Source organism: Drosophila serrata, unplaced genomic scaffold (assembly GCF_035046125.1).
Source record: "Drosophila serrata isolate PLE 108 unplaced genomic scaffold, ASM3504612v1 contig_281, whole genome shotgun sequence".
Taxonomy (NCBI): domain Eukaryota; kingdom Metazoa; phylum Arthropoda; class Insecta; order Diptera; family Drosophilidae; genus Drosophila; species Drosophila serrata.
This window is the reverse complement of record NW_028257179.1, coordinates 3751-12694: the sequence shown is the minus strand read 5'-3', so window position 1 is coordinate 12694 and position 8944 is coordinate 3751. Positions and strand designations below refer to the sequence as shown.

The 8944-nt window shown below is 40.8% G+C and overlaps 1 non-coding gene across 1 annotated transcript; it reads right to left on the bottom strand.

Moving 5' to 3' along the window:
• Positions 1-32: 32 nt before the first annotated feature.
• On the bottom strand, positions 33-105 carry TRNAM-CAU (transfer RNA methionine (anticodon CAU)). Its single transcript has one exon. It is a non-coding gene; the product is annotated as a tRNA-Met (tRNA).
• Positions 106-8944: the final 8839 nt, after the last annotated feature.

Here is an 8944-nt window from a genome sequence, read left to right as displayed (position 1 = left end):
GCAAAAGAAAAATATATGTAAAAAATAATACATGCCCCGGGTGAGGCTCGAACTCACGACCTTAAGATTATGAGACTTACGCGCTGCCAACTGCGCCACCGAGGCCTTGGTTCCCCAGGTGACAGCATCTATTGTTGTGGGTATTCCGGAGAGGTGAGAGAAAGCTAAATATATATATATATATCTAAGTGTATTCTGATGATGTTGTGATAACATTTCACCTTTATATTCAATTCTTAAAATACTTTTTATTCTGTAAATATATAAATATTTACTGAAAGGGAATGTTTTATGATTTCTTTAAAGCCCATGCCAAATACAATACAAATAAAATTCAGTATGCCGCCATAAGCAAACACTAATTTAGCCACAATGCTCATAAGAATATTATAAGCCCTAATAACAGTAACCAATTATGATCTTGGTTCCCTGCGGTTTGAATCGTTTATTAAATAACTGTAACTGCTTCGACGTTAATGAGCCAACTTCTGTTTCATCAAACCATAAAAAAGGGTGAATTTTAGGGGACCAGCCCGGGCAGACGGACAGGTATCCCAGCTTGGCTTATTGTTTGATTTATATGCCCGACATACGCGGCGTATACTTATTTTATGGCCCTTGTTTAGGTTTCTGCCGTGACGTGGCATGGTGTGGCGTGGCATGCCTTGGCGCCTTCAATGAGCTGTGTCTGCACATATTTCTCAATCATTCCGAGTTTTCAGACAAAGTCCCCAACTCCCTCACCCTTACTAACTTCCATATAAAAAGGCTATATACGTATATGAGTTTTTATGACGCCTGTTTTGCCGTTTGCTGTTGTTGCGGGCGAATGTCTGCTGCTTTTATTACCATAAATTCTGTCGCTTTTCTCGCCAGAACCTCGAAGTCAGCTCGCAAATATACGAAAGTGGCAGGAGCGTTTCATTGTTTTAGCCGCCGAGCTTTGACGTATTAACAATTTGTCAAGCAAAATTTAGCAACAGCAGCAGCAGCAGTGGTAGAATAAAAATCAATGCCTGGTAACTAATTACTTGCTGGCTAAGGATGTCTTTCTCGCTCGTCCAGCTGAATTTGCAAAACACTCGGGAAAAAGGGTACTAAGAAGTACCAATAAAGTTTATTATTATTTTTATCACAAGGCATACATTTTTAAAATATTTAAGGTGATGCATTTTTCATTAAAATTCATTAAGGAATAACGCATGAAGCATGATTGTTTGTTTCTTCGAATGCCTTGTTTTCGCAGTGCACCTGGTGATTACTCGCCTGCAGCAGATGTGACACGCCCCCAACTGATTTGGCCCTATCCAGCTGGCGTTGCTTTGTTTGCCTGCATTAACTGAGTGGACATCCCATCCAGCGGGCAGCCACAGACACATCCACATCCACATGTCCTGGCATCGCTTCGGTGGGGCTGCTAAAAATTGCAGCTAGCAACTGATGATGTCCCTGGCGACGCGAGTTCCCCAGTTTCCGTCCACACGAGCAAAAGGGCAGCAGCTGCTGGTGCAGCACTTTTTCCTCTTTGAGCCAAACACTCACTTTGATCATTTTTCATTTCCCAAAGCGACACATGAGCCCTCCCAGTCCATCCGACAGGATGCCTGCAACTGGATTCCAGGACTCCTGCCTGCCTCCTCTGGATGCGGGGTACTAAATATGTGTGGGCGCTGCTGTGACAGCGTCGGACTTGCGTGATATTTTTATTAAGAAATATATCAAATGCACATAATGCACACATTCCCGGCTGCCATCATATATAACCCGGCGAGACTTGGGAGTCGGCCAAATGACACTTTATTATTATTTTCATTGTTATGCTGGGATTCTATTAAATTAAGCCTTAAACGCCATGATTGAGCGTAGCACATCGTTCAGCGTAGTCACCTCTTTGCCGGGCGAAAGTCGACTTTCCAAATTCGGAACACAAATTGCAAATTTATTCATACGCGTCGCGGTTCACGTCAAGCGTTAAGTTAAGTTAAGTGACCTTTCGAATGCCTAACAAGCCAGGTTCCCGGTCCCGGTCCCTGTCCCCCTTTGAGCCTTTGTTGTTCACTGAATTTGCATAATCGCGTGAAGCTTATTTGTAAAATAAAAACGAAGCAACGCGCATACACACAAATGTCAGGAATTACACATAACGTCGGGCACTTCGTGGAAGTCCTGGGTCAATGCGCAGAATTCGTGTGCTAAGCCAGCGTTATACACTCGGAAAAATGTGTTAAAGCAAGGTCTTAAATCAGATTTATCCGCATTTTATTTGATAAATTTTTCTAGATCATATCAAGTTAAAATATTATTTTGCGACAACATAAAGTGCCTATGATGAACACATTATTATTTTGAAATTTTGCCATTATTAAGACTACAGTTTTTCCCCTTATTTTTAGTTAATTGTTCTGAGTATTCTTATTTAATTTAACATATAATCTAACGTATATAATAATTATTTTATTCAAGTGCAAATACGTGTGCTTAGGGTCGGTGTATCAGGTTAAGAGTGCTTCTGAATAATTTGCATTTAACATGCGCGACATGAAAGGCAAATAAACAATGCTTTCGACTCCTGCCCTCGCTAAGCCGAGTGGCAATTTGTCAGCTGCTAACTGGTCGCCTGAAAATGCGCCTGTTTCCTTCTGGTGATTTGTTGCACTCGTTTTTCATTTGACTAAATGCTGCAAATGATGCGATTCGGTATGTGGAATGTCCAGGCTTCCTGCGCCAGTGTCCACAGTGCGTATACTTAATCCGGACTGAGACAGCATAACTTTCGCCTGGCTGGTAGTTATGAGTTATTGGACAGACAGTTCAGGCGGGACGCATAAAAACAAAATTAACATAATTTAGTTGTGAGCAGGACATGCTGTCCGGTTTCTTCCTCCTTCTCGAACCAAATAAATTGTAAAACTTTCGGCAAAAAGCGAAGGAGAAAATGTATTGTTAAGGCCACAGCTGAAAGTCAATAAGGCGAGCGGGAAAACTTTTCCCATCCAGCCGATGATCATCAATTTATGTATATATACACTCTTCTATAGTATACACATGTGATTGGACAGTGGGGATAAAGAATAAATTTGATTAATATTAATGCCAGTGCTGCTGCCGTGAATAAATACAGTTGCGGTTAAAATAATATTGAAAAGCTTTAAAAAAAATGTTTCTCTTATTGTAATTGTATTTAATCTCTCATTAATAAAACGGTAATAAGAAAAAATATAGATAATAAATTAATTTGAGGGGAATTATTCTTAACAAAAGTATACATTTTTAAATCTGCTTTAGTACAGAAAAAATCATTATATATTTAATGTTATTACTATAAAATTATGCCAGCCAGTATTTTTTTATCCGCAACTGTATAAACATAATACAGCAACAAGGACATGCAATATCAATATACCCAATGGCAGACTCCTTTTTATGATTTATTGTGTTTGGCCAGCGGACGTGGCCCGAGCAATTTCACCTTGGCTGCCATCATTCTCGTGCTCCATTAAATCTTTGGCGACACATTCAATGAGCCCCATAACGTGTGCCCTAATACCTTGTCTTCCCCTTGTAATTCCCCCTGCTCCGATAGCCATAACTTCCCTCTAATATCCTTTGTTTATAAATGTTCTAATGGAGGGCAAATTATTATTTTTCCTTTTTTGGTGTTTGTGCATGTCGAAGCTGCTTCCTTGATGTTGGTCGAGTGATAAATTGATTGGACAGCCCCACATACGCATGCGGTGCAGGAGTCGATGGAGTCGGAGTCCGAGTCCTTCTGCCCAACATTCATAGCCACGGTCAAGCGGTCAGGCGTATTGGACCCGCTGTCAACCCTTGGCCAGGTCCTGTGTGTGCGGCCAATTTATGGTTAGGGCCACTGGTCAAAGGATAATAGTCGCACACTGTTCTCGGCTGGATTGCCTTGGGGTCACCGGTCGTCCAGCAATCGTCGTGTACCCGCTCGAATTGTTTGCTCAAGATCAAATGGCCTGTATGCGGGTCCATGTTTACAGCCGTCTCCAGTGTCCCGTCAAGAAATGGGCTAAACTAAGCCATATTTGAGGTGGGAAAAAATTCAAGACGCTCTCTACTTTTATTTGGAAGCATGGTACAAGTCATATTCAAATATATCATGAATAAATTTGGGTTCTTTTTTGGCTGTCCTCGGTAGAAACGCGAAAAATGCAAGCTTCGATTTTACCTGTGGTTTATTTTCAAGATTTATTTAGGCCATATTTATTCAATATAATTGAAAATTTAAAGAAGTGTATTCCAAGGGAATGCATTATTAAGGGCAACAATATTATTGAATAAATATAAACAACTAAGAAAGACAGTTCCAATAAAATATACATAATGAGTCTGCTTAAGTGTTTAATAAAAATTATAGACAATAAACTAAAAATTACTTTAGTAAATTATATTGTTACTTTATGTTGTTACCTATTTATTCCATGTACTGGAAAGAGTAGCCAGCCTTCGATTTGCCTACGTTTCGTTTCTCCTACTTTGGTTATTTTTTCGCTGCCTGCTAAATTATAATAAATGTCATCGTACTTACCTAACGCCACATTGAGATTTAATTTATGGCGACAAACTTCGTTGGGTGAATATTTTTGTTTTGGGACCCCAGGTATGTATATAGATACAGCAGTGTATTTCTCCCACATAAATTACAACCCTTACCCGTCTAGAGGGTACTTTGTACAGGTCCTCGTTGAGGATCTCGCCATTTGCATTGCAGTGACCTTCATTCGTGATTTACAGTACAGGAATATCGTTTATTTCGCTCGATTTCGCTTCGGTTCAACGTAAATATTTTAATGGCTGTTGTCAGTGTTTTTAATTTCGCTGTCAGAATCAGCGGCAACTAACAACAAACAAAACGGCTGGTGTTTCTCTTTCATTTTTGTGAATTTATATATATATGAACGGCTGTGGCATGTTGATTATAATATGCCTCATTAAAAATAATAAACTGTCAGGCAAATGAAGGCGAAAGCCAAATACTTCTACCGCACCGTGCCTGCTGCCGTTGGTAAATTTCAAATTTCAACATTAATTGTACAATGAGGATGAGCAACTGCAAAAGTTTACTGATTCTGCTGCTCCTGGTGGCATTGCGGCTGTGGGGCTTTGTGGGGGGACTCGCTTTTGTAATTGTATCCTTGAAATGCATATCTGATATTTTTGCAAAAAGCTTAGAGGCAGCTCCCCCCTCGCCCCGATCTCCCTTCTATTTTATAAATATTATATGCAAACACATCTAAACATTAGATTCCCTGGCAGAGTGTGCGTTTGTTGAAACCAAATGCGGTTTTCAGATGTCTTCTCTCTTTGTATACCCTGTTTTTGCAGAGTTCAAGGGTATATTTGGTGAAGTGGTAATAGGTAATTGTGATTTTGGGCTTATGGTATGTCTTTACGTGTTATAAATACCTAAAATAATGACTTGTCGAGCTCTAAAAATTAAATTAAAGCAAATGATTTTATTTTGAAGAGAAGAAGTATCTCCCAGTTGGGTCTTCCTAATCCAGAGTTGCATCTTTTTTGCACTTTAGCCATGCTCGAAATGGTCCGGAGAACGAGGGGAGGTGTTTGGTGTTTATGGCAGCTAAAAAGGCCATAAAATGAACAAAAACATATTCCAGGGCCTGTTAGCGAGTGTGTGAGAGAGTGGGTCCAAACATGCAGCATAAACGGCATTTTGAGACTGCAGCGAATATGTACAAAAGCCTCAGATTTCATACACTGCCCAAGGACCCCCGCAGTCCTTTGCTGGCGATGTGAGCGTGAGTCGTGAGTGCAAGGCCCGAATAGAAATTACCGAATCAAATCAGATCGCACCTGATTATTCCCATAGCGGCTTCTGGTTTTCGGGTGCAATTTATCACATCCCTGACACTGGGCCTCCCGTTGAAATGTAAGCCACAAATTCAAGGCATTATAGGGCCAAAATCCCCCAACCATCAGCACTTGTCTTGGCCATGTCCCACCGAGTGGAATGCAAGGGACAAAAGGCATTTCGGTCGACCATGGTCCACATGGCGGATACGGAATGTGGAGTAAGCAGCACTGGTAAGGGAACGCTAGGTGGTCTTGGGCTTGGCAGGCTGTGGTTCTCTTGCTGCTGGTGCAGCTGCTGCACATTTGTTAGCAGCAGTAGAAATTAAAATGTTTACACAACCGAATGCCGACGACGTTTCAGCATTCAGGCGCTTGTGTCCTTCAGCAGCAAACATTATCCTGCCACTGACGTGGCTCAGGCGACACCTTCGGCCCCAAGTTATTCTTGCACGGAAATAAAAATTTCGAGAACCTACATTAGTATGGAACTTAAATATTGTATATTTCATTAGATATAAAAGAGTTGGGAGGTAATTTTAAAAACTGAGTTATAAGAAGGCCTGGTATATTTAATATTGCTTATAAAGTAGTCGAGTTAGATTTACTATATATTGCAGAATTTTTTCTTCAATTCAAAGTTTTAAAAGCTCATAACTAAGCCAAAATAGCATTAATTTTAATTCGGAAAGTAGGAACACTTTTTTATTATCCTTAGGTTAATAACTATGCATACTAAATTTAAAAATTATAGATCGACTCAGTTTTTGATGCTGATAAAAAATATATATGGGTTATAGGATCGGACATGATTCTTACACAGCATTACTAGTTTCTGACTTAAATTATAATACCCTGAAAATAACAATAATATTTCTTAAAGGGCTTACTATAGCATTACCGATAACTGTATAAATAAAATCCTTTTAACTGGCATTTTATCTTCTTGTTGCTTAATATTTAAATTAATTGAAGTGTTAAAGTTAATATACTCCCATTTTTTAATGTGCAGATAGGACTAGGAAGGCCCATTCAGGACTCGATGGTTGCTGGGCATTTGGCAGTTGGAGCTACACACGTGAATGGGGTGTCGCATGTTTGGAGTTTTCATTTAAATGCCTGAACAAAGGCAGTAGAATCAGCAGCAGCAGCAGCTGCAGAGTCACCTGGAATCGCATCGCATTTTCAGCGCAATTAGTGCCAAGTGGTGAGGGGCAAGAGCCAGGGACCTTGCCAGGCATTTACCTCATTGCACAAGGACACATAACTCAGTGCGGCCAAAAGGGAGCTGGATTGCGTAGCTGTGTCCTGCGGGAACAGGATATGGCGCAGGCGGAAGACAGCCGTTTATCCCCTGCGGGTTGCGCTTATTTATTCGCTTTGCGTAATCTTAAGCACCTGACTGCCGCAAGTGAAATCTCCGTCAGCCGCAACTTAACACCGTTTTAATCTGCCATTTGGCACCACTTCCGTTAACCGCCCGCCTCAACTTCCGCCCGGAGCCTAGACTCCAGTACACGGACGCCGAACCCGGACTCGGGGACTCCGTAGTCCGCACTCCAGACTCCTGCCGGGAAAATAACATTATTGCAGGCAACTTCTTAGCGGCAGTTTGTTGGCTAAAGTGCAGCTGAATATTTTATGAACTCGGCGAGCACTCCGTCTCCACTTTAACTGCCCACTCCACTGCGTCCAAGGACGCCTGCCAGGAGCACGACGCAGGAGGAGTTATAGCCGGAGAGACGGATCTCGCGGCACCGACTTGTCGCATAGAATATGTCAGGGCCACTAAATAAATAAGCCTCCACTGATGCACAAATGTCCATGATGAATAAAAGAGGTCTCAGAATAGTCACTGATGGCTGTGGTGCCATATTTATTTTCCTTAGTAAAGGTATGTATATATCTTCGGCTTAGAGATATTCAATTACATTAGTTATTTGTAAAAAGAAGTCTATGAAAATCCCAGAACACGCTTGGTTAATCTCAACCTAAAGTAAAATTCGCCACAACCCAATCACATATATTAACATTTTTCTCCTTTAAGTGGAACTTTTCACGGTTACGAAAAATACCTGGACTTACACAGAAAATCCCATGGGAAAAACCCGTCTGAGCACATACTTTGACATTCAAATTGAATACGAGAAAATGCAATGCAACAAAAGTGAGATTTAGTTGGAAAGGATGGGAGGGATATGAACAGGACTCCCACTCTATGGCAGTGCAATCTTTTCCAGTGTTTTGCATTTAAATAAGTTTCTACTGCAGCAATCGGAAAAGAAAAGCTTATGCCAGTTACTTACCTCACATTTTGCCACTAAATTCGCAAAAAATAAAATGTACAAATTTCTGGCAGCCAAAAAGACTCTATTCAAAGGAAAGGTTAAAGTTGTAGTACTGCGAAATGGAAAATCAACTAAGGAAACGATTCAATTAAATATTGCACAGATTGCTTTAAGTCACAAAATCGGAAAATACATAAAATCAAATGTACAAATGCAAAACAATAAATAAATAAGTATAAATGCCTGATAACAGGGACTTTTCTGACAGAGATTAAAGGCTTGAAGCGAATGAAAAGTCGGATGCTTCGTCAGAGCCAACGAACTACTACTGTTAGTTAATTTCAGTTTTTGCTCTGGAAGACAATTCAATAAATGATTTCTCCGGCCAGGTCAAAGTCACTAAACCAGAAAATACACAAAATGAAATGTACAGCAGGCGAAAAACAAATGGCGAAACAGGCCAGCTTCCAATGGAATCCTGGCAAACTTGGGCCCCCATTCCCGGTGATTTATTTGGAATTCACTTTTGGGACTCACTCTGCAGCTCCGCAGCTCGCTTATTTGTCTTTGTTTGTGCTGACTATATGGCCCTGTTCCCACCCACTCCACTGTCCTCCACTCCGAATGGAAGGAGTCCACTCTTGCTCCCACTTTGTCTTCTTCTACTTTGCTATGGCCGCCAATTGAATTTGGTTTTATTGCATTTATTGTGGTGGCTGCGTCTGCTCCTTGTTGCTGCCGCTGGTTGCTGGTTATTGTTAGCCGGTCGACTGACCTCAGTACATTATCTCTAAATAATTTATGTTTGTATACATTTT